Source organism: Elgaria multicarinata, chromosome 2 (assembly GCF_023053635.1).
Source record: "Elgaria multicarinata webbii isolate HBS135686 ecotype San Diego chromosome 2, rElgMul1.1.pri, whole genome shotgun sequence".
In the NCBI taxonomy this organism is placed as follows: Eukaryota; Metazoa; Chordata; class Lepidosauria; order Squamata; family Anguidae; genus Elgaria; species Elgaria multicarinata.
Window position 1 is genome coordinate 107,307,630 of NC_086172.1, and position 22,365 is coordinate 107,329,994.

A 22,365-nucleotide genomic window follows, 5' to 3' on the forward strand; every position below is an offset into this window, starting at 1 on the left:
TTTTTCCACCATTTTTCCTTACCGCAGAAAACCCATTAAGAAGAATATTAAATAGCTGCATAATGTCCTTTGATTAGTAGCCCTAGGAGTTCTCTGTCTAGAAATACCTTACATTAAAGCTGCAGTTCTGTGGACACTTAAGCAGGAGTAAACACCTCATATGCTACTCTCCCACCCAAGAGGAAGCAGGAGTGCTGCGCAGAGGAATCTGTAGCCAAGATTCCTCACCCTACTAGCCTTCAGTGGGGCATTACCTGAAGCACTGTGGGCCAAATGGGCTGGCCTTGTGAGTAAAATTGGCCCATGGATTGGAGGTTCTCCATCCCTGCTCTATGGGGTAGAATGGAAGTAAGACTCCCAAAATGTTAGGGGTATTGAAGGAATGGAAGACAGCAGGGGGAAATAGAAGATAGATCCCCTTACTGGTAGCCATCTGCCTCACTTCCTTTGGCAGGGGCATCAGGAGAAGGTTGGCTGAGGATGATCTTAGGGTCCAGGCAGGTACATATGGGAGGAGGTGTTTAGGGCTTGGAATGTTATACCAGAACTTTGAATAGGCCTGTATGTGGACTAGCATGTGCTCCCGAAGTTGTTATGTATGCTATCCACCTTGCACTTATACCACCAATGACCTACATGGGCATTCTGAAGTATTCAGGAATAAGATATAGGACAGGGTTATGTCTCAAAAAAGCATCTCAGTGAAATATGGCAAAGGAATGTAATAGCCATACCACATATTTATTTCACCACCAGCATCATCATCATCTAGCTTGGACTCAGGATGCGTAACAGTATGTGAATTATTCTATCACTCTTTATCCCTGGTCAACAAGCCAATCTGAATTTTAAAATGCCATTTTATCATTTCAGGAAGACATATGGGTCAGGTTTTAGTATATGCCTGGGGGAAGAGAGTTCTAAAGTTATGGAGCAGGTTTTGGGAATGATTCTCTGTGCGCCCTTGTGGATCTGATTGGATGCAAAGATGCTCAGGTTGAACTTAGAACATATGGATGGAGGTGTTCTCTTAGGTATACTGGACCAAAGCTGGCACCTTGAATTGATGTTGGAAGACAACTTGGAGTCAGTGCAGATAGTGGAGAAGTGGTATAACGTGCTCCATATTAACATTATCATGCTCACATAAGATCTTAGGCTAGATCTCTTAAGCTACTCCAGAGAATGAAATATAAGAAAATATATATTAACTCCTAACTACATCATAAGTACACAATATGTGTAATCTTAATGGTTATTTTTCCCCTCTAACAATAACAAATAACTGGATAAAGCATAAGCTCACTCATATGCAACAAGCACTATTATATTTTTGTAAGGAAATTCAATCTTTTTCTCTCTAGTTATTTTATTATCCATATAAACCAAACCACAACCAATTTAGCCCAGAGTTCTGGAACTCTCCCAGATTAGCTTGGAGCATACTGTACATGTTAAAGGAAAGGAGGGGTAAGGAGGAAGGAGGGGAACCACCATCTGAAAGTCATTAATCAATTAGAATTTTTAAGGGCTTACATCAAAATGTGATCTATTCTGATAAAGTAAACTCTAATTCACAAGCAGCCTTTGTCCTTTGTGTTATGAATATATTTGATACAAAGTGCATGGTGTGCTCAAAACGCAGCGGGACAGGAACCTGGCACATGGCTGCACACTGATGGTTAAGACTTATGTAAGCCTTGTGGATTGGAAGCCAGTAGAAAATGTAATTAGCAAACAGATTTGTCTTTTTGCAGCTGGTCATTAACAGTTCAAAGCTACACATGACTACTTGTAAGTAAGTCCTATTCATTTATACCCAGGTAAAGCTATATAAAAAAATTGCTCAAGGATTGGGCCATTTCATTACCTGTCCTGCTAAAGCACTTTCCCCACACATTTTTCTGATCTTTGAGGAGAAGGGTGGAAACAGAGTCTGATTGGTTTGGGAGAGGCTTTTAATTGATTATGGCATGCCTGGAAATACAGTTTGCATTCTGAAAACATATGTATATTCTGGTTGCCATCGATCACTCCTTTACCCCACCCCCACCCACCCCATCCAAGGATTGTTATCCTGTGTGAATGAAGAAGTCCCACACAATACATTTCTAGACCTGCATTACTGGCTGCTTCAGCAAATACCTCCCCTTCCCTAACAGGATATCCACTTACGCATCACCAAAAAAAGAGAAAATGCAACACCCAAAAAGTGGACACCAATCTGAAGAAAACTGGCATATGCCAATGTATACATAGAGACACAAAATTAGAAATGATTTCTATAATTTAAACAGAAATAAAATACATCTTGGGAAGACTGTGAGCAAATGGCCTATGTCCAGTTGCTAACTGTTGATGGCTTCAAGACTCTTCCCTGCTTATGATTCTTTATTTTTAAACTGGACTTGGACTGGACATCCCTTGAAATAGAGGACTGCAAAGTAGGAAACATGGCCACCCTATCCCTAACTCAAGGCTGGTTCAAGTGTGTCATGTATCTTTTCCCACCACTTCGAGAGAAGATCAACAAAGAACATAGTGCCTGAAAAAGCAAGAACGCCATTGTGAAGCAGGAACGCCTGCATATACAAATCATAACCTAGTACAGATACTGGAAGAATGATGGCACCAGTGAACACGCCAGTCTGCAGTCTGGATCCTGCAGTTTCTTTGTACAGATCATCTGTCTCATTTGCACACTGCATTTAAATACATCAAATTTGTGTCTCTGTACACAGAGACACAAATATCCAGTTTTTCATAAAGGAAAGTTTCAACCCTCAAAGTTTAATTTGTAAAAATAGAGGTCAAGTTGGCCTACAATCATGCACTTCGATCCAAAATCTTTGTCTACATTGCCAGCAGGAAAGCAGTGACCTGCCTTTTTTGGAACATTTGGAACAATGAGATAGGGTAGTAATATGATAATCCAGACTGTACCCCATGACTGCTGCCCCTTGAGGGCCTCTTCCCATGTTATGGCATGGGAGCTGCTCAATGGCATTCCCCCACCCCATGCTACTAAGATTATGGGAGAACATGAAGAGAACCCTACTCAATCAGGCCAAAGGCCTATCTAGTCCAGCATCCTGTTTCCACAATGGCCAGTCAGATGCCAATGGGAAGCCCATAAGCAGGCTATGATAGCCAAAGCCCTCGTTTTGTATTGGCCCCTAGCAAGTGGTATTCAGTCCATTCCATCTCTGAGCACAGAGGTTGAAAATAACGATCATGGCTGGAAGCCACAGATGGATTTTTCCTTCCTGAAATTGCCTAATCTATCCATAGTTTAACTACAAGCTGTGTGAAGAAGTACTTCTTTTTCTCTGTCCTGAATCAATCTGTCTCATCGGATGACCCCATCTTCTAGGATGAAGCTTGGCAACTCAGCACCCCTGGGGGGCAGTGCATCCACAGACACCACCCTTGGCACCTCCCAAATTGCCCTACCCCGCCAGACCTTTAGTGTTAAAAAACTGGGTTCGTTTCAAAGCAAACTGAGAGCCTCCAGCCACTGGCCTCTATGTTTCCCATGAATCCCTTTGGGTTCCTTGTGGGGCTCAGAGTGATATTCTTAGGAAATGAAGATGGTGGATGGCTGCAGGCCAGAGCTTTGCCCAGCCACCAGAAGAAGAAAAAGAAAAAGGGATCCCTGTCTTCACAGCCTGATATGCTGGGGAGGGAGTAAGGATCAGGGAAAGCCTAGGGAAGGTAGTGGGGAAGCTATGGAGGACAGTGTAGGACAGCGCAAGGATGTGGGAAATGCTAGCAGAGGGCTTGGGAGGCCAGCACAGGCTACCATAATGGGTGTGTGTGTGTTTTACATGTAGGGTGGGCGTCTGGTTTTTGACTTGTGTTTTCTATTTGGGGTTGGTGGGTTTTGTGTGGCATAAGTGTGTTTGTATGTTTTCTGTTTGGGCTGCATGTTCAAGTTACTGCCTCAGCTATTTACCCACCCTGGGAGCCATTTTGTAAATAGGAATCCCTCCCCTGTGGCAGCCATTTTGTGATGGTGCATGCCCAAAACTCTTCCTCAATATCCCAAATTTGCTCATCAGTCCAAAAAGTTTGGGAATTCCTAGTATTATGAGGTAGGAAAACTCTGTCACACCATGCATAATTTTATAGATTTCTGATCTTGTCACACACACACCCCCAACTAAAAAGTGAAACACTGGACCCTTTCCTTGTAGGAAAAGAACTCCAGTCCTTTTGGTTCAAGAGCTTCTGTAGAGGTTGTGATTGGTCACTCACGGAAGTTTGCAGGTCCTTTACAGGACGTCCTGAACTTCCAGCATGCCTCCTGTGCTTTTCCCCCTTTACCCCATTTTCAAAAAGATCAGAGATAAGCTGTAATAAGAGTTAATGGTGCCATACTGGCAATGTGAAAAGGCATCATTGTGCTATAATTCAGCTACTAGATTGTGTGGTTTCATTGAACATATACAGCATTGTCGAGAAGGGACATTTCAATTCCAAATCATGTGTTCGCTGTCTAAGGGATCCCATCATGAACCAAAAAGACTCCAGAAGAAAAAAGCCTGGTAAGAATGCAGGACTTTTGCTTAATGTAGAAAAGCTCCACAGCACTTTGGGTGCCCTTTTCTACAACCAGAAGCCCTGGGCCATGTGAGAGGGGACCAGTGATGCAGTTATCCCGTTACTGGACTTGCCCTCAATAGTGATGAAAGGGCACTCTTCATTTGCTCTCAAGCATTCTCTGTTACTCTGGTGCATGTGGTAGAGTGAATCCAGGCATGGACATAGATTCTGAGGATGAATTCCATAACCCAATTTGAGTCCAGTGGCCCTTGCTACTGAATTCAGGGCTAGAAAGTTTCCATCGCACATCATTAAGGGCAAACCTGTGGCTTTTCCCGCAACTCCCTAATTAGTCTATAGAAATATTAGTCACTTCTGAAGGGACCCCCGCTGGTTCACTTCTCGGATCAATATTTCGCCGGCTGGCTGGAGGCACTGGCAAGCTATATTAAACGCCGTTCTACTACAATCGTGATCAATGGTCTCTTGCACCAGACGAAAACGCCTTGCAGAACGTCAGCTAATTTCCCATTAAATCACAGCCCACCATCACAAAGCCATTATGCTGGGCACGAGGCGTCCAGCCAGCTCGGCAGTGAAGCCCAGATCCAAGACGGAATGCATTTGGGAAAGGGGATGAAGGTCAACTATCTGCCCATCATCATCCCCCCACCCCCTCTCCTCTTCCTCCTTGCAGCTCAAGGCCGTTATGGCAAAGCTACGCTTGCAGCAGGACGGACGCAGGGCTGCGTCGGAGGTGGGGAAAACCTGCAATGCGACGGGCAAGCAGCCGGAGGAGGGGAGGGGGACTCTCTGCGCACATCCCGTTCAGCCGCCTTCCGAATTCAAGCTTTCCACGCCGAGATGGGAGGGGAAAGCTCTTCTCCTCGGATCCCCTCCCCGCCCCCTAGATCCCTCCGGCTCCAGGAAAGCGATTCGATCATTTCGGGGCGTGAGTGGGTGGGGCGCGGGGAGCCATCTGAAGAAGCAAGGCGGTAACATGATCCCTGCAAAACACCCGTAATAGAGAGCCTGCCTCGTTCTCTTGTCAGTATCGAACCTATTTCCACCGGGTTGGGGGGGGGGCACAGGGTGAGCTGTGCCTTAAGCTACGTCCTAAGGGTTTGTTCAGGGCTAACCTCTCTCTCTCTCTCTCTCTCTCTATATACACACACACACACACACACACACACATATATATATATCTGCTGTCAAGCGAGAGAAAGACAACTGAACGACCCTCTTCCTCCGCCACCCTCCCCCGGCAACTCTTGATGCGGATGTTTCCAGAGAACAATGCAAAAAGAAAGGAAGGAAAGGAAGAAAAGAAAGGAGTGTGTGTGGGAGGGGGGAACCCACCCATCTTGATCCCACTTCTCTCTGTAGAGCGTAATTAGCGAAGCAAAAGGTGCTATTTCATGGATGTTATTATTCTGTTTTCTTCTTATATCTATTCTCTCCCCACCCCCTTTGGCTACCCACTCCTACCAACAGGCCCGTGGCCAGCGTAAAAGTTCGGGGGGAGGGGCGCTAAAAAAAAAGTAGGGGGGAGTTCATCTGGTTTGCAGATCTTTTAAAGAACAAAATGCAACCTGGTTGTTGTTGTTTTTAAGTTATTTGTTAGTAAAAAAAAATAGGATGCAGAGAAATTTTAGGGGGGGGGGGCAGCTCCCTAGCCCTCCCCTTCGGCTACGGGCCCGCTACTGGACGTGGCGGGTTATAAATCTAAACAAAATAAAATAGAAAACGCTTGAAATCGACCACTCTTCGCTATGGAGCCGGGAGTGAGGAAAGAATTTTCGTTACCGTCTCACATTGAACTCAGTAATACTTACTTCTGAGTAGTCGCGTATAGAATTGGGCTGTCAGTCGCGGATTGGTATATGAATACCTCGATTCCCTGCCTACACCTAACTATAAACGAAGGAACCAGTAACTGGTACCTTCCCCACCCATTACAGCCACATGAGGGCCTGGGCTCCAGTGGATCGCTCCAGGACAGTCTTCACCAACTTGGTGTCCTACGGAGATGTGGGCCTGCAACTCCCATCATTCCTAGGCGGCGTGGGGCCATTGGTTAAGCTGGATGGGGGGGAATGGGAATTGCAGTCCAACACATCCGGAGAGCACCAGGTTGGGGAAGGCTTCTCCAGGAGGTTGCCTGAAGAAGAGACACCCTTACCGCGGTTTGGCCCAGCGGCAACTATTCATCCTCATTTGCTGAAATCCTGAGAGTCCGATCCAACCTGGATGGAGCCATTCGGACAACCGTCTAGATCCGACCCACCCCAACCTACCGCCTCTCACTCTGCTGATCGTAAAAGTGCTGCTGTTGTGCTTTCTAAAACAATAGTAAACGAAATGTATTAACATTCCAGGTAAGGAACATAAAATAGGCATCCCTCTCACGCACGCACACATACACGCACACGTGATTTCTTTGCTGTTAGGTGCCGAGCCAGGCTGCTCATTCAGAAAAAAGAACAATGCGGACATTCATTGCTGGGGCGGAGGTGCACTTGGTTATCTGCGCGGCCAGACCCCCATATTCATGCGCCAAGAGCCCTGCCGCAGAAGCCGACGACCCAGCTCCCGCAAGTGGAGGCGGCGCTGCTCCAAGAAAGAGCCCTCCGCGACCGTCTCCCCTCCCGACAGCCACGCGCGCCGCCTTCCCCGGCCTTTGCACACGCTTTCCGACTTCGCACCCGTTCAATCCAGAAAGCGACCGTCGTCTCCAAACGCGCAGGCTGCGAGACCGAAAGCCAGACGCTTCGCTGCACGCTTGTTTGTAAACTTTGCCCGCCCAGCCCCAGCCGGCCGCGTGTGCGATTAGCTTGCAAACTCTTTGCTCGCAGTTCTAAGGTGGTGGTGGTGGTGGGTGGGAGACGATTAGCTGCCTACCGAATGGGGGATAACATTGCTCCCGAGTTTTCTTGCGCGCGCTACCCCTTTTCCATGGAAGTGCGCGCAAACACACACACGCCCTCCCCTTGTTTAGATCAGCCGCGCGCACAAAAACACCAGTCAGATGTGTTTGCTAACGTTTCTCAGCGGCGGTCATCGGAGTCCTCCCCCCCCCCCAATTCCCGCACTGCGATGGCTGTTTATTAGTAGACAGCCAGCATTTCACACCCCTCTCCCCCCCCCCCCTCTCTCCTTTTGCAGAAAAATGCTCACTCACTTTCTCTGTGCAAATGCCCCGCCGCTCTTCGCCTCTCGCAGCCGGTCCTGGTCTCCTCGCCTCAGCAGTGCAGCAGCAGCAACAGCACCACTGCCACTCTTCATACTTCTGATCTCTCTGTACTTGGTGCTCTCTTTGGGAAACCTTTTTTTTTTCCCCGCCAGAAACAGATTTCCTACATTTCATCAGTCCACATAGACTGAACGGAAGTTTAACGCTTACTTTTGGGGGGAGGGAAGAGAGAGAGAAACGACGACACGGCAAATACAATTGACACCGGTTTACCCTTGAAACGCGGAGAGATTGAATTACAAGCTATTGGCAGGGACTTTGGGCTGAGAAAGATCCAGCTTTTATTTATGTGGCTTCCAATACTCTAATTGAGGGGAAAGAGGGAAGAAGGAGATGACTTTAAAAAACAAAAAAAACACCGGCTGAGATTTGTTGGAAGCATTTAATGACCCCATTGTATGCTGTAAAAAGTTTCATTTGGGGACCCAGATGAATTAGTTTTAAGTCATGATCCTGAAGGATCATTGGGTGAAACCTCCATCCCACTGAAATCGTTTTGGAACGTTCCCATTGATGTGAAATGAGAAAATAAGCTCTGTCCCTGGTTTATTGAAGCATTAGATTTCATGGGCATTCCCCCCCCCCCCCCTTCTTTATCAGACGTCTGGAAAAAGTCGTACAAGATTCATCCACTTAAATTTCTAAATTGTTGTTGTTGGTTTTTTCTCAGTTGGCCCAAGACAAATTTGTCTCTGGCTGCCTTCCCCAACCTGGTGCCCACCCGATGTTATGGACTTCAATTCCCACCAGCCTCAGCCCACACAGGCAATGGTCAGGAATGCTGGGAGTTGTAGTTTAAAACATCTAGAGAGCAGCAGATTGGGGAAAGTTTGGGTCTGAGGTGGACTGTATCCAAGTGATGCCTTTCAATATGGCACAATCTCCTGGGATTGCCTTCCCCAACATGGCCCACTCCAGACGAAGAGAACAGCAACAGGGCTTGTGCAAAACTCCCAGCCAATAGCTCCCGTGTGTCAAGTCTGCTAGTCTTCCACCTAGTCATTTTCACCTGACCCCTAAATTGACAGCTTCATCTTGCTTCATCTGCCTCCATAGATATGTCTGCCTCTGTATGACTTCCATATAAGCACACTTAGCATCATGTTTCTGGATGCAGTTCAGTTCATACATGGTCATGGGCATTTTTCACGTCAGAGTCCTTCTAAGCAGTGTTACTGGTCCTGCACACCTAACCAGAGCAAGGACTGGTTGGTCACAAGATGACCACCAAATAAAGCCCACTTGAAAGTGAATGTGAGCAACTCCTTGATGTGGCTGATCTGTTTGTCGTCTTCATGCTGTCTCATCCACTTCATGGATGGGCTTCCACAGCATTACGTTCACTGTGCCATTGTGATCGATGACATGGAAATATAGTGGCACACTGGAAACAAACTTTGCATTGATGGCTGATTTATGGAGTGAACCATCACTCAGGAAGGACGCCATTTTTGGATCAGTTGTGAGACCAAGAAGCTTCAACGCATCACCAATTTTATGAGAAGGCCAAAGGTTGATTTACACAAGTGCTGGCACCTCATCCCTTGATGTCTCAACTCAGCAGCTGAACACGTGAAACCTGTCTTTGCAAGGGACCTCAGCTGATATGAAAGCTCTGGTTGTGGAGTTATTATTTGGTAAGGTTGCTTTACATATCCAGGTCATCACTTGGCATTTCAGTCAGAAGGACATAATGACTATGTATGTGTGTGAACTAACCCTAATGTCAGCTTTTAGCAGGGGGAGAAGGGGGTTGAGTGAATGGAGTTTGAGGGGTGGATTCATCTGGGTGGGTGGTGAAGTAATCATGTAATTGTTTCACCATGCCCCAGATACAAGGTTTTTCCCAGTTACCGCATTTTACCAAATGTGTTGTCAACCAACACTTTACAAAGCTTAGACGTATTTTTGTAAACTGATTTTGCTTTGTGTTCAGTTCTCACCATCTTAAAAAACTTGTTTCACCTAAGGCCAGAAGTGGACAACAAATATAGCTCCAGATTATTGGACATCAATTCCCAGAATTCCTGGTCATTGACCATGCCAGCAGAGGCTTCTGAGAGTTGAAATCCAAAATATCTGGAGATCTACCTTTTGCCCACCCCTGATCTAAGGAATGAGCCCCATCATTAGCTTTGGGACTAATTGCAATCCATTCATTCATTTTTTCTACATTAAATGCCTATGTCACAAACAAGTTGCATGAATTTGTTAATTCACGTGACTGAGATAGTGCTTGAATTATGGGGGAAAGGCAGTATTCCATAAATGAAACCCACACAGTTTAACTCTGACTCCTCCAGTATTAGCCAATTTGTACTCCTGTAGCCTTTCTAAACAGTAACTTGGGGCAGTTTTACATGGGTATTTATTGTGTACTCGTGATTGTTCACTCACAGAAGTTCGTGGGTCCTTTTCATGATGTCTTCAACCTCCGATGCCTCTCTTGGCATTTTTAGTTTTATTTTGCCATTTTAAAAATTGCCTAAAATGCAGTAACAACACACCCACCCACCAAAGACTGCCATCAAAGAGATGGTGTAATTCAAGAATGGCGCAATATTTTAAAAATCTTTCAGCACCATCTACTGGATGCATAAATGAAATATATGTGCCCACAACAGAATTGGCAAAAACAAGGGGGGAGCGCATGTATTGTGCCCACTGTAAACCCACAAAGACTCCAGAAGATGGAGCCCCGATAAAGCACCTAAGGGTGCAACTTTGGGGGCGGAGGTAGGATAGGGCATAAGTCCTCCATACGTAAGTGAATTGTGGCATAGCAAGCCATTCCCCTAAAGTAAAGGTAATGAGTCCCCTCTGACTACCTGCAGTTTGAGCACTGAACTGAGAGCACTGCATTTGCGAAGGAAGCTGATTCCCACAATTCAAAGCATACACATGCAGGAAGGACCCCAAATGTTGCTGAGCATATTTGCTTTTACTTCTGAGTAGTGTTTATTTATTTACTTATTTATTTTTAAGTTATTTGACTTACCTCCATGGAAATGTGTTCAGGTTATGGTCATGTGAAAGGTAGATTTTATATAAATTACGTATTTGACAGATATATGTATTGGATTAACCATTTGAAAAAAAAACATAACAGCCCATATCCACATTCATTTTACTACATACATTTACTGATTATTATACCAGTCATAATATTAACCAACAGTTGCTTATTAGCTCAATCATCTTGTCATTGTGCAAAGAAGTTCTTTTATTAATTCAGTGGGGGGAAACACATGTTAGAATCTCTGTTTAAACTGTTGTGTGGATATAGATCATTGTCTAGTTGCATTCCATAATAGTTCTCATCCTGCCCCAAAAGCTGGTGTGTGTGTTTTCCTAGATGCACATTTTAAACAAGTCGGACCTGCAACAAAATGTTACACTGCATCGTTACCCCTAACAGGAGTGCTCCTGTGTTGGGTTCAAGCCAGCTATGTCCTCCTCCTGGACACTATAAACTGTAAGGAACAGGAACAGAGCATTCCACAACTACCTGGTTTTCTATTTTTCTTTTCTAGATGACTCTCAACATTTTGTGGCTAGTGAGCATGCTTGGTTTTTGTTACTTCTGAAAACCACAGGGTTTACCCAAGCATGCTAGTACCTACCTCTTGTTCGTCATTGATCCTGTTTTAGCACCAATCATGTCACCACTCACTGTCTGGGTCCAATATTAGAGGGAGTGAAGCTATGTTTATAAAAATATGGCTGCAATCCTACACACACTTACATAGGAGTGCATTTCTATTTCTAGGAGTACACGCTTACAGTTCTATTTCTGTGTAGAAATGTATAAGATTGTGCTGTGTGTTGCCTATTTAGTAATGCAGGATTGTGGTCATCTGTATCATATGTCAACTGATCATAGAGAGCTTACTTCAGAAGTGGACAATAAGTAAAGCTTCATATGTTTGGACTTCAACTCACAGTATTCCTGATCCTTGACCATGCTGGCAGGGGCTTCTGGGAGTTCAAATCCCAAATATATGGAGATCTACCTTTTGCCCATCCCTGCTGTACTCCTACCTAAAACAACCTAAAATCTTCAGTGGAGGATTTTAATAGTTGAGGATTACAGCTGCAATTGACAGGTCTGTAACTTAATTATTTCTTAACCAGCTAGTTCTTGAGCTCCAAATAGACCAGAATGTACATTTTATGCAAATACTTCCAGTTATAATCAACTATTCTTGACCTCTTTGTCCTGATTGCTTGCTTTAAAGTCAAGCCATGAAAATTTAATAGCTGGAACTTGCTCTTGACCTTCACAACAGATGTATCTGTACAATCCTTTCCAAACACATTTAAACAATTCTTTTCTCCTCAGCACTTTTTATTTGTACTCATCCTGTCAAGTGCCAGTGGAGGTGTAACCTATCTTCAGGTAATGGATGTTGAGGTAGCCTTGCTGCAGGAGATATAGCCTTGCTAAGAAAGGAATCTAAACATGTTAGGTTGTGCACATTTTAAGACAGATGAAGGACTATGGCAATATCCAACTGTGTCGTTCTGTTAGTACAAATGATGTTGCGCTAGCAGAAATGAGGTTCTGAACTATGCACAAGAGAAGAATCCAATCATGGTTGCGCAAACAGTTTGCTTAACTGTTGTCCAACCTGTTGCGCAACCCATAGAGCAACTGCTCATACAACTGATCATACAAGTGTAATGGGCAACTGCTTGTGCAATGGAAAGATTCAACAGAGCTCTACTAGCAGTATTTGAGTTTGCAGCACTGTTGGATACTGCCCATGTTCTCCAAAGCAATGGCAGTAAAACAAAAGTTTATGAAAGGGCACACTACATCTCATAAGGGTTTTAGACAGGAGTCCTGGTGTAATCCAATCAATCTCTAGCTATACGATTCCCATCATTACGCAGTTCTTTCTACAGAAGCAACGGACATCAGGACAGGAGTAGAGTCCAAAGATCTAGTCCACCATTCTCTTTTCACAGTGACCAACCAGATGTTCATAGCAAGCCCAAAGCAGGGCATAAGAATATCAACACTGCCACCCATGTTCCTCAGCAACTGGCATACTTCCCCTGATATTAGATGTAATATATAGCCATTGGCCTGGTTCAGACAACATGCTAAACCAAGCTGCTTAACCACAAAATGGTTAAGGGAATGCATGCATTCCCTTAACCATTTTGTGGTTAAGCAGCATGGTTTAGCATGTTGTCTGAACCAGGCCATCATGATTAGTAGCCATTGATAACTTTATCATCTGTTGATGGCTTTAAACTGTCTAAATGGGTGGCCTTTGTTGAAGGTAGTTCTCTCAGAATATGAGAGTTTCCATTGCAGCTGTTAGATCAGAGTTACCTCAGACTTCTTGGGCCAAGACATTGCTACCATTTAAATAATACAAAGATGTCTTCAATTTATAGGAAATTAATTGGGCACTTTGGGAGAGAAAGTCACAAGGATAATGTTGGAACTATCATATATTATTATACATGATACTTCAAATGCTGCACAATGTGTAACAGATTCAGGTACACATTTTCTCCATGCCCTCTAGAAAGTGTGCATGATGCACAGGAAGCCATTAGACAATGGCACTAATTATTCAATGCAACACCCAGGGGCTGGATATATCTTCACCTTGGTTATGTTTCTAGATGTGGCTCCTCCTACTAGTGCTGTAAGTGGAGAAACTGCATTCTTTGCAGTTTGGTCTGGAAACCAATTCATAGAAACCATCTGATTGCACTAGAGGATAAACACAAGACAGCAAGACCCCTTAGCCAGGATCAATGGCCGCTGGCCAGTTTTCCTCTAGTAGTCATTCTGCTTAGTCATTATGTAACCACTGCTTATTTTCTTCTTCCCTACCTATCTCCTTTTCCTTTATATCACAACTATTGGATTGTAAGCCATTTTGACAGAGACTCTTTTGTTCAGTGATGTCTATTTTATTCACAAATAAGACCACTGGACTTCTTTGGAACTGTGTCCCTTCTGCAGCTAGTTGGGTTAGCTCCAACGTTTTGCATATCAAATATGCAATGCCAAACATACAGCCTACTGGCTTGAATATATATGGTTAGATTCAGAATTTTTATTCCACTGGTGGAAGCAAATGGAGTTTTGCTCAAAACGCTCCAGCTGGGGGAAGGGGTGTATGATTTTTGCCAATTCTCCTCCCTCTGCAGCCCCCAGTACCACCTCCCCCACTGTTCTGGAGGGTCCACCAACCCTCCAGAGAAGATTTTCAGGAGATATAGATTGCAGTGGAAGGGAGGAACTGGTGAAAATTAGGACTGTGCACGGACACACACACCCCGATCTGCTTTGTGGCCTGATCCGAAACTTCCGGATCGGGCCAGATCCTCTTCAGGCTGATCCTCCCGTCCCTCACTCTGCTCCGTGGAGTGAGATCCGGCTCTGCCGCCGTTACCGCATGGACGGTGGTGTCGGCGGCACCAGGTAAGCCAACCCCACCCCACCCCCTTACCTGTGTCCGTTGTCGCGGGCTTCAATTGAGGCCCCGGCTTGAAGCCAGAAGAGGTCTCGGCCTCCACTTCTGGCTTCAACCGGGGCCTCAATTGAAGCCCGCGATGGACCGCGATGGACACAAGTAAGCCTCCCTCCTCCCTGCCCCCTTACCTTGTTCCGCCATCGTTGTTGCCACAGGTAGGCCAACCCCCCCACCCCCTTACCTGCATCCATCGCTGGATTCAACTGAGGCCCCAGCTTGAAGCCAGAAGAGGCCTCGGACTTCACTTCCGGCTTCAACTGGGGCTTCAATTGAAGCCCGCGATGGACACAGGTAAGCTTCTCTCCTCCCTTACTTGGCTCCATCACCGTTGCCACAGGAACTGCGGCGGCAGCACCAGATGAGTCCCCCTCCCCCCACTTACCTGCGTTTGGAGCTCCAGATTGAGGCGATCCTCTTCACCTCAATCCGCAGCCCCCCCGACTCGCTTCTCCTCCGCCTTTTCCAGAGGCGAATCAGGCCGCCTCGCTATCGCCTTTACGTTCCGAAGCGAAGCGGAGCACAGCCCTAGCACCTCCTCCCTCATTCAGCTAATAGAAAAGCTCGACTGGATCAAAAGTGTTCTGCTGACAGAAAGAGTCTTTCTGTTTATAGGAAGCTTTTGATGGAGTCAGCCCATAGTTACCTTTCAGCTTAAAATCAAACGGGTCAATATAGTAATTCATTTTGCTTTTAATATATCAGCAATTGAAAGCCTCTGCTATGACATAAAAACATTAGCTGTTACAATAGCTGTTCCTAACAGGATAGTCCTAATTAGTTTCTTCCAATGGGCCCAAGACCAATGCAGAACACCTCCCTTCTGTGGACTTGCCTCACTTATGCTGCCGCAGCTGGGTTAAGGCAGCCTCTGCAACCTGATGCCCTCCAGGTGGCTTGGACTACAACTCCCAGCATGCTGCAGGCAGTCATGCTGGCTGAGGCACCTTAGGAGGTGTAGTTCAAGACATCTGGAGGGCAACAGGTTGGGGAAGGCTAGAGCAAGGAGTTTGCTTCTTGCAGGCTATAATAATAAAAGAGGATGTCTGTCTGTATCTATCTAGCTATCAGCACCATAGCACCAAGACCGTGAAACCTTGGCAAGCATACTAAGGGAACCCTAGGGGTGTGTACTTCAGAGTAATCTTGATTTAAAAACCAATAAATAATTTTAATTAATTTAAATGTACCCATGTGGTTGAAGCCTGCAGTAACAGCTTCAGCCATTAGGGGCAGACTCCCTAACCAGCACATAGTTTTGCATTTTATTTATTTATTTATTTAAAACATTTATATCCCGCCCTATATCAATAAAATCTCAGGGCGGCGTACAGATTCAGTTTGAAGTCAGGGGAGATTAGTAAACTAAGGGGCAGATGCCCTCTCTCCACTGGCATGGGACAGCTCCCTGTCCAGGGGAATGATGGACAAACCTATTGCATAAGGAGCTATAGGTGTCCACCTGGCTGGAGCCATGCCTGAGGGAGTCAGCAGACATGGCTTCATCCTGATGGTGCGAGCACAATATGCCCAGCTTTCTGACAGCTTCGTAGATTTGCTTGAAGGCTTTGCCATGTTAGACTACTTAGTAGACCTAGGGACAGAATTATAGGCCTGTTCTCTCCCCATTGCTGTGGAGCAGCCCCCCTCAGGGAATGGAGTGAGAAGATCTCTCCCTCAGGGATCTATAGGGATGCACCATAGCAGGACCCATGCCTATGGGTGATAACAGGCAGGGCAGGTACAGTGTATCCAACTCCTGACAGCTGTGTAGGTTTCCTTGCAGCTGTTGCTGTATAAACATAAGAACTATTTCTACCCAAGTGAAGCCGGGCCTGTTTGGTAGTGGATAAAATGGAATCCTGCTTTCCCCAGTGTACATGCACTATGATGTCCTTCATCCAGACTGATTGGAGTCATTGCTTCAAAATCCATATACAAAATGTCTCAAAGAGAAAGAAACATGGGTTTTACCAGCACGGCAGAATTGAAAGCAGCTGCTCTGTCAGTCCATTGGCACCATTCATGCTACTTCTTCTCTTGTAGTTCTGGTGAGCAGTCTCTAAAGCTTGATTCTGTGTGCTTTGAAGATGTAGTACTGAGCCACAGGATCAGAAAAATCTAGAATTTTCCAGAATATGCATGACTTCATGCTTTGTTCACGAGAACTTCTGCATTTGGAATGAAGCTCTGAATCTATTCCAGATTTCAGACTATAAACTAGCCAGTTATGTATATGTGCATTTCACTGCAAAGGGCTTTAAAAAAAAATTGGAAAGGTTGTGCAGACACACACACACACATATCAAATGGTGGATAATGTGTGCCTTAAACAATGGTCCAAGACATATGGCTTGGAGAAGAACATGCCAATTTGTCTATATTTAGTCAGTCTGTACTCTCTTTCTCTCCCCCCCCCCTTTGTTTGCATGAGATACATTTACTGAGATTTCATTCCTGTTTTTGCTGAACAGCCATCAAATGCTAATGTGTTCTGCAAAATATAGTCTAACAATCAAAGGCTAGTAAATCTGTACATTTCAGAGCAAACCCTATGGAAGAAAGGCCTGGTCAGGCCTGATTGCCAAACATACAGCTGAAATCTACATTATGAGCTACAAATAATGGAGGGATTTGCACTTCAAACAAGACTTGTGCCTTTTCTGTTTCACACTTGTGATTGAATTTTGTCTCCAACGTTGGCTTTCTCTTCAAAGAACAGCCTTTAATAAGGTTTGCAAAGGAAACATAAAAATGCCGTTTGAAATGCTAACATCTTGCCTCACATTTTCAGGGCGCCTCAAGATCAACCCCAACATTTTAAACTTTAAGGGCGCAATCCTATGCATGTTTAGACTGGGGAAAAAATCCTACAATTCCCAGCTAGGTATGCTGGAGAAATTCAAGAGGGACTAAAATGAGTTTAGATTTCTAAGAATCCAACCCGCAGAATCTGCTGCCAACTGCCCTCCTTAGGCTGTGCAGAGTGCATGGACTTTAAGGTGTGTGTGTGTTTTTTTACTTTCCTGACAGTGATGCAAATTTATTCATTGGAAAATATGAATGTTTCTGTTGAGACATATGCCATCCTGGAAAATATATGTGGGGGAAAGTTGAATGGAATGGGGAGGCAATATGCTACAGTAAATGTTACATACTAACATAAATTACGTAAATTGTTGCAAACCCTCTTATGTAATTATTTGTGGTTTTTTCCACATAACGGGGGGGGGGGGAAGAACCGAATCTGCCTGTGAACATACACTGGGATGAACAACACCACACAATCCTCCACACACACACACACACACACACACACACACACACACGGGACAGATTTCAGATCTGGACATCCCTACTCCCAGGCCAGATCTACACCAAGCAGGATAAAGCTCTTTGAAAATGGTTTGAAAACTGTATACGGTGTGTGTCCTGGGCCCCAACTGTTGTCACTACTATTATAAATTATTTTGAAGCAGTAGTGTAGATTCTGCCCCAGCCTTAATTTATTTATTAAATTTATATACCACCCCATAGCCAAGGCTCGCTGGGTGCTTTACAAAAGTTAAAAACAGTGAACATTAAAAAGTATGCAAAATTTTAAACCATCAAAAATAGAAAAACTGTATAAAACAATAGTATCGATTTAAACAACAGTTCTGAGGTCCATTAAAAAACAAAACAAACTCAGCATATGTTGTTAAATGCTGTTAAATGCCTGGGAGAAGAGTAAAGCCTTGACCTGGCACTGAAAAGATAACAAAGCTGGTGCCAGGTGAGCCTCATCAGGGAGATCATTCCATAATTGGGGGGCCACCACTGAAAAGGCCCTCTCCCTAGTTGCTAAGCTTCCCTTGGAGTAGGCACTCAGAGGACCTTAGATGTTGAGTGCAGTGTATGGGTAGGTTCTTGTTGGGAGAGGCATTCATTTAGGACCGGGAGTTGTTGTTACTGGGTTGGTCCTAGAGAGCAAGTGCTTGGCCTAGCATCTGCTTGAGATAATACAGGCACTAGGGAACAATTATTCACATAGAATTTTTTTCTCTTTGTTTTTTAAGCCGGAGATTTTACTTTTAGTGAACAGTAGACACTACAAACAGAAGCTTGTTATAACAACCCAGTTCAACAGCTTAGCATACAACAGGGGGCACAGGAAGTGTCTCTAAAAAGGGCAAGTACTGCTTCTCCAGAACAGTTAAGCTGATCATGGAGACTACAGAGTCATGGCTAGTTCAGCCTCAACTGTACCAGCCATTTGAACTGGAACAGAGCCAGAGCAGGCCAAAGCAATTTTCTCACTTGTACTTTAGGGATCAATTGTGCTGTTCTGTATATTCGATGACATTTGGTGAAATGTATAGATGCACCTAGGAGTACTGGATTGAAGCTTTTATCTCTATGGCATTCAAGTCTTAAACGTTTTGTGCCTATTCATGATGCTGCACAAATAACCCACTTAAGGAGATGCCAGACTAGCATTCCTCTAAACTAAGAATGGAGTAGAGGTGGGATTTGAAGAGGGTCCACCTTCCCTGTGAAGTTTCTGAGGCAATGAAAGAGAGCAAAAAAGAGGAGTTGGAACCTTGGAACAGAGAGAAAGAGGCCATGGCTAGACCAGGCCTACTGTATATCCCGGGATCGTCCCTGTGCATCCAAATGACACACGGGATCACGGGAGCAGGCAGGGACGATCCCTCCATTTGCCTGGGATAATCCTTAGGTCTAGCTAAGGCCAGAGACTCAGGATTGGCCACTGTCATTAATGCCTTAGTACTGTGCAGTACTAAGTACTGCCTTAGTACTGTGCAGGGGCCACATTGTTAACAGGTGTGAGCCACACCAGTTTTCGGACATCTTCACTAGCTGTCTTCTCATTTAAAGGTTCAGTTTCACCTCAATAAAAAGTGCTGCTCTCAATCTCTAATAGCCATAAACCAGCGCTGGGAAGCATGTGGCCCTTCAGACTTAGTGTCACATTTGTTCAATTGTGTTGCTGTTGTCATAGATATCTAGGGCAATGTCTGAGCAGACTAAACAAGTGGACGAAAACTGGAGTACAACCATCTTTGCTGAGGCACAGATTCCTCACCTATTCCCTTAAACAGCGTGGGATAACATAAACATGAGGCCTGGCTCTGTGGCCTCTCACCATGTGAAAATGTAGAGGGCACTAGAGGGCCTTTTTAGTTGTAGCACCTAAATTATGGAATGCCCTTCCAAGAAGACCTGTCTGACCCCTTACAACTTGTTTTTAAGCAGCCAAAATCTATTCATTCTTGCAAACTGTATGAGTTGGCAATTTTAATCTACTCGATTTTCTGCAGTCATTGGTAAATCGTTATTTTTAAATGCTATTAGGTGTTGTTTTTAATTATGTAAGTCACCTTGTCTCCCTCACCACAAAAAGCAGGGCTAGAATGTTTTAAATCACAACAACAAAAACCCTATTGTTGAATGATCGCTGAGATCAACTTGTGGAAGTTCCACCAAAAAAAAAAAAAATTATGTTGACAGTAAGAAAGTTTTCCTTGACCATAAGGAAAACTTTCCTTGTGAACTGCCCAGAGAGCTTCGGCTATTGGGCAGTATAAAAATGGAATAAATAAATACATAAGGAAGTTTCCAAAATCTGTGTAGTTACAATACCTGCATGGATTCTAAAAGTTCAAATATGTTACCCCTCAGACATTGCTTTAGAAATCTATGACAACAGCAACGTAATTGAACAAATGTGAAGCCTAAGACTTTTTCTGTCACTTAAATTGTGAAGGGTACCATCATATATCCAGTAGGATTAAGACAAAGAGAAATGAAGGATTGAACATAGCTGTCATTTTCCCTTTTGCATTGCTTTGCAAGATAATTACTTACCTTTCCCCATCCATTTATAAAAACCTTTTTTTGTTGTTGCATTTTTCTAAATAAATAAATACAGATCCGAGATCCACAGAAAACCAAAAGGTGGTAACAGTAATGCCCCAGGCAACTGAAATAAAATAGGCATCTGACACAGGTTCTTGTAAAAAAAATTACCCTTACATGTATCAGGTACACATATGCATGGTTTGTGATGCAACAGACATTGGATCGCTCCATACAAATCTATTTTTCTGAGACAGTTAAGTCTGAGCACTGAGCTATTTTATTTGCTTTATTTGTACCTTATCAGTTACGATTACATAGAAAAAAGCAATAACAAAGACAGAAGCAAAACAAAAACACCTCCCAGCCCTCAAAGATGACATACATTTAAAAAAGAGGAGTGATAAAATTTCACAAAGAATAAAAAGTTATTGTCATGCCAAAAGCTGTTGAAAAAAGACATATTTTCACTTGGTACCTAAAGGCCTACAACAATGATGAGGTATCTCTAGGTAAGGCTCTAGTTCACACCCCCTGCCTATCTCTATGTTCTAGCATAAATTCAATGCAATCATTTATTTGCAACCATATGTAAAGACAATTGCATGATTTTTACAAGCTATGCTGCACATCCCCCACCACCATCACCAAATGAAACTATATTTATAGCAATTTTGTCAGCCTTCTGTTTTTAAAAGCTCCATCCTACGAGCGTTTTATTGCACGATCGTTACTGGGCACTCATGGATCCCTCAGAGGTAGCTCACATGACGTTGTCTGCCGCTCACACGCCTTCCACCCCTTCTGGTCTTCCTTGCACCGCAAGAAAAACCTGAAAAACGTCAAAATATTTTTTAAACCAATGTTGCTGCTCTCTCCTGCTGTGTGTGGGAGAAGCAGCATGTTCACAATGAGGGACTGAATGGCCCTCGTGCACCTTATTTACTTCCTGTTTGAAAACAGGAAGTAACTGAGTGTCCATAGAGAAGCGATGATAGCCAGCGTTAGCCAGCATTTCTTCCAAGCTGTGATGGAGCAAAAAATCAGTTGACTTGAAAAGCAATGTCATGCAACATAAAATACAAGATACAGGAATACTACTGTTAATTGTGAACCAGGGCCGGCCCTATCACTAGGCAGAGTGAGGTCATTGCCTCAGACAGCTGATTTTGGATGCCATGAAAGGGCAATAAAGTGTTGAATGTTTAATGAATAATTATGGTTTTACTGCCATGGAATGGGGGAGGGATTTTCTGCCTCAGGTGCCAAAATAACTTCACCAGCTTTGAGTGCTCCCTGGCTTCCTTGGACTGGCCCTCTTCAGATCTCATCTTGGGCATTACACATTAGGTCAGGTGTGGGCAGAAGGTAGATCTCTAAATAATTCAACTCCCAGAAGTCCCTGCCAGTATGGCCAATGGTCAGGAATGTTTGAAATCCAAAGCATTTGGAGATCTACTTTTTGCCCACTCCTGCAGGTGACCATTATTCTCTCAGCCTTCACCTCTCCTTTCCCCGTTTTTGAGGAGATAACCATACCGACATTGATGTACACTGCAGAGCTCTTGTGGCAATTAGCAACATAATGTATATGAACAGTGTTTAGAGCATTTGTAATGTCCTACGTATAAATAATATTATTGTTTCACAGTAATCTTGTTAGAATATCCCAGATCAACTGTTTTTCTAAAAAGTATTAAAATATTCCTTTAAGGGGTTATGATAAAGGACACAAAGAAAAGAGCTTGAAAACATTGCCATTCGAGTAGAATGGAAATTTGAAATACTAATAGAAACAAAAGTAAAGCTCAGTTTGCTTGCCTATCTGTACTTCCTTTATCTATAATCCCACATTTCTGCTTTTTATGTTACTATACCATCTCTTCCTTGTAGGATACAAATCTAAGTTTCCCATAAACTCATTAATGTTTTTGTTTCGGTTTCCTTCCCCAGTAACATATTCCAAATGCTTGCTAGCTCTTGTGTGAAATTGACCTTGTATTTGCAGTATTCTAAAGCCTTTTTAAAAAAATTAAAATCTGCTTCTAATGAAGTCAACGAAAAAATGTATTAATTTCACTAGGAGGTAGCATCAGGTTCTAATTTTAGATGGTTTCCTTTTGTTTTTTAGCCTTTCACGTGTATGAGCCAACTTTTTGACCCCATTCCAAGTATGGATCCCATTTCCATTACCAGATGGAGTAG

General features: G+C 44.0%; 1 protein-coding gene across 2 annotated transcripts in view; it reads right to left on the reverse strand.

Moving 5' to 3' along the window:
- The window catches only part of GAS2 (growth arrest specific 2), a 145,703-nt gene extending 137,778 nt beyond the window's left edge, over positions 1 to 7,925 (reverse strand). Inside the window, exon 1 of one of the 2 annotated variants that reach the window (XM_063117356.1) lies at positions 7,727 to 7,925. The gene's annotated coding sequence lies outside the window, so the exon portion shown is untranslated. Of the gene's footprint in view, positions 1 to 6,380; positions 6,390 to 7,726 lie in introns of those variants that run through there. The other variant, XM_063117357.1, reaches the window with a different exon arrangement.
- Between the last annotated feature and the right edge of the window lie 14,440 nt (positions 7,926 to 22,365).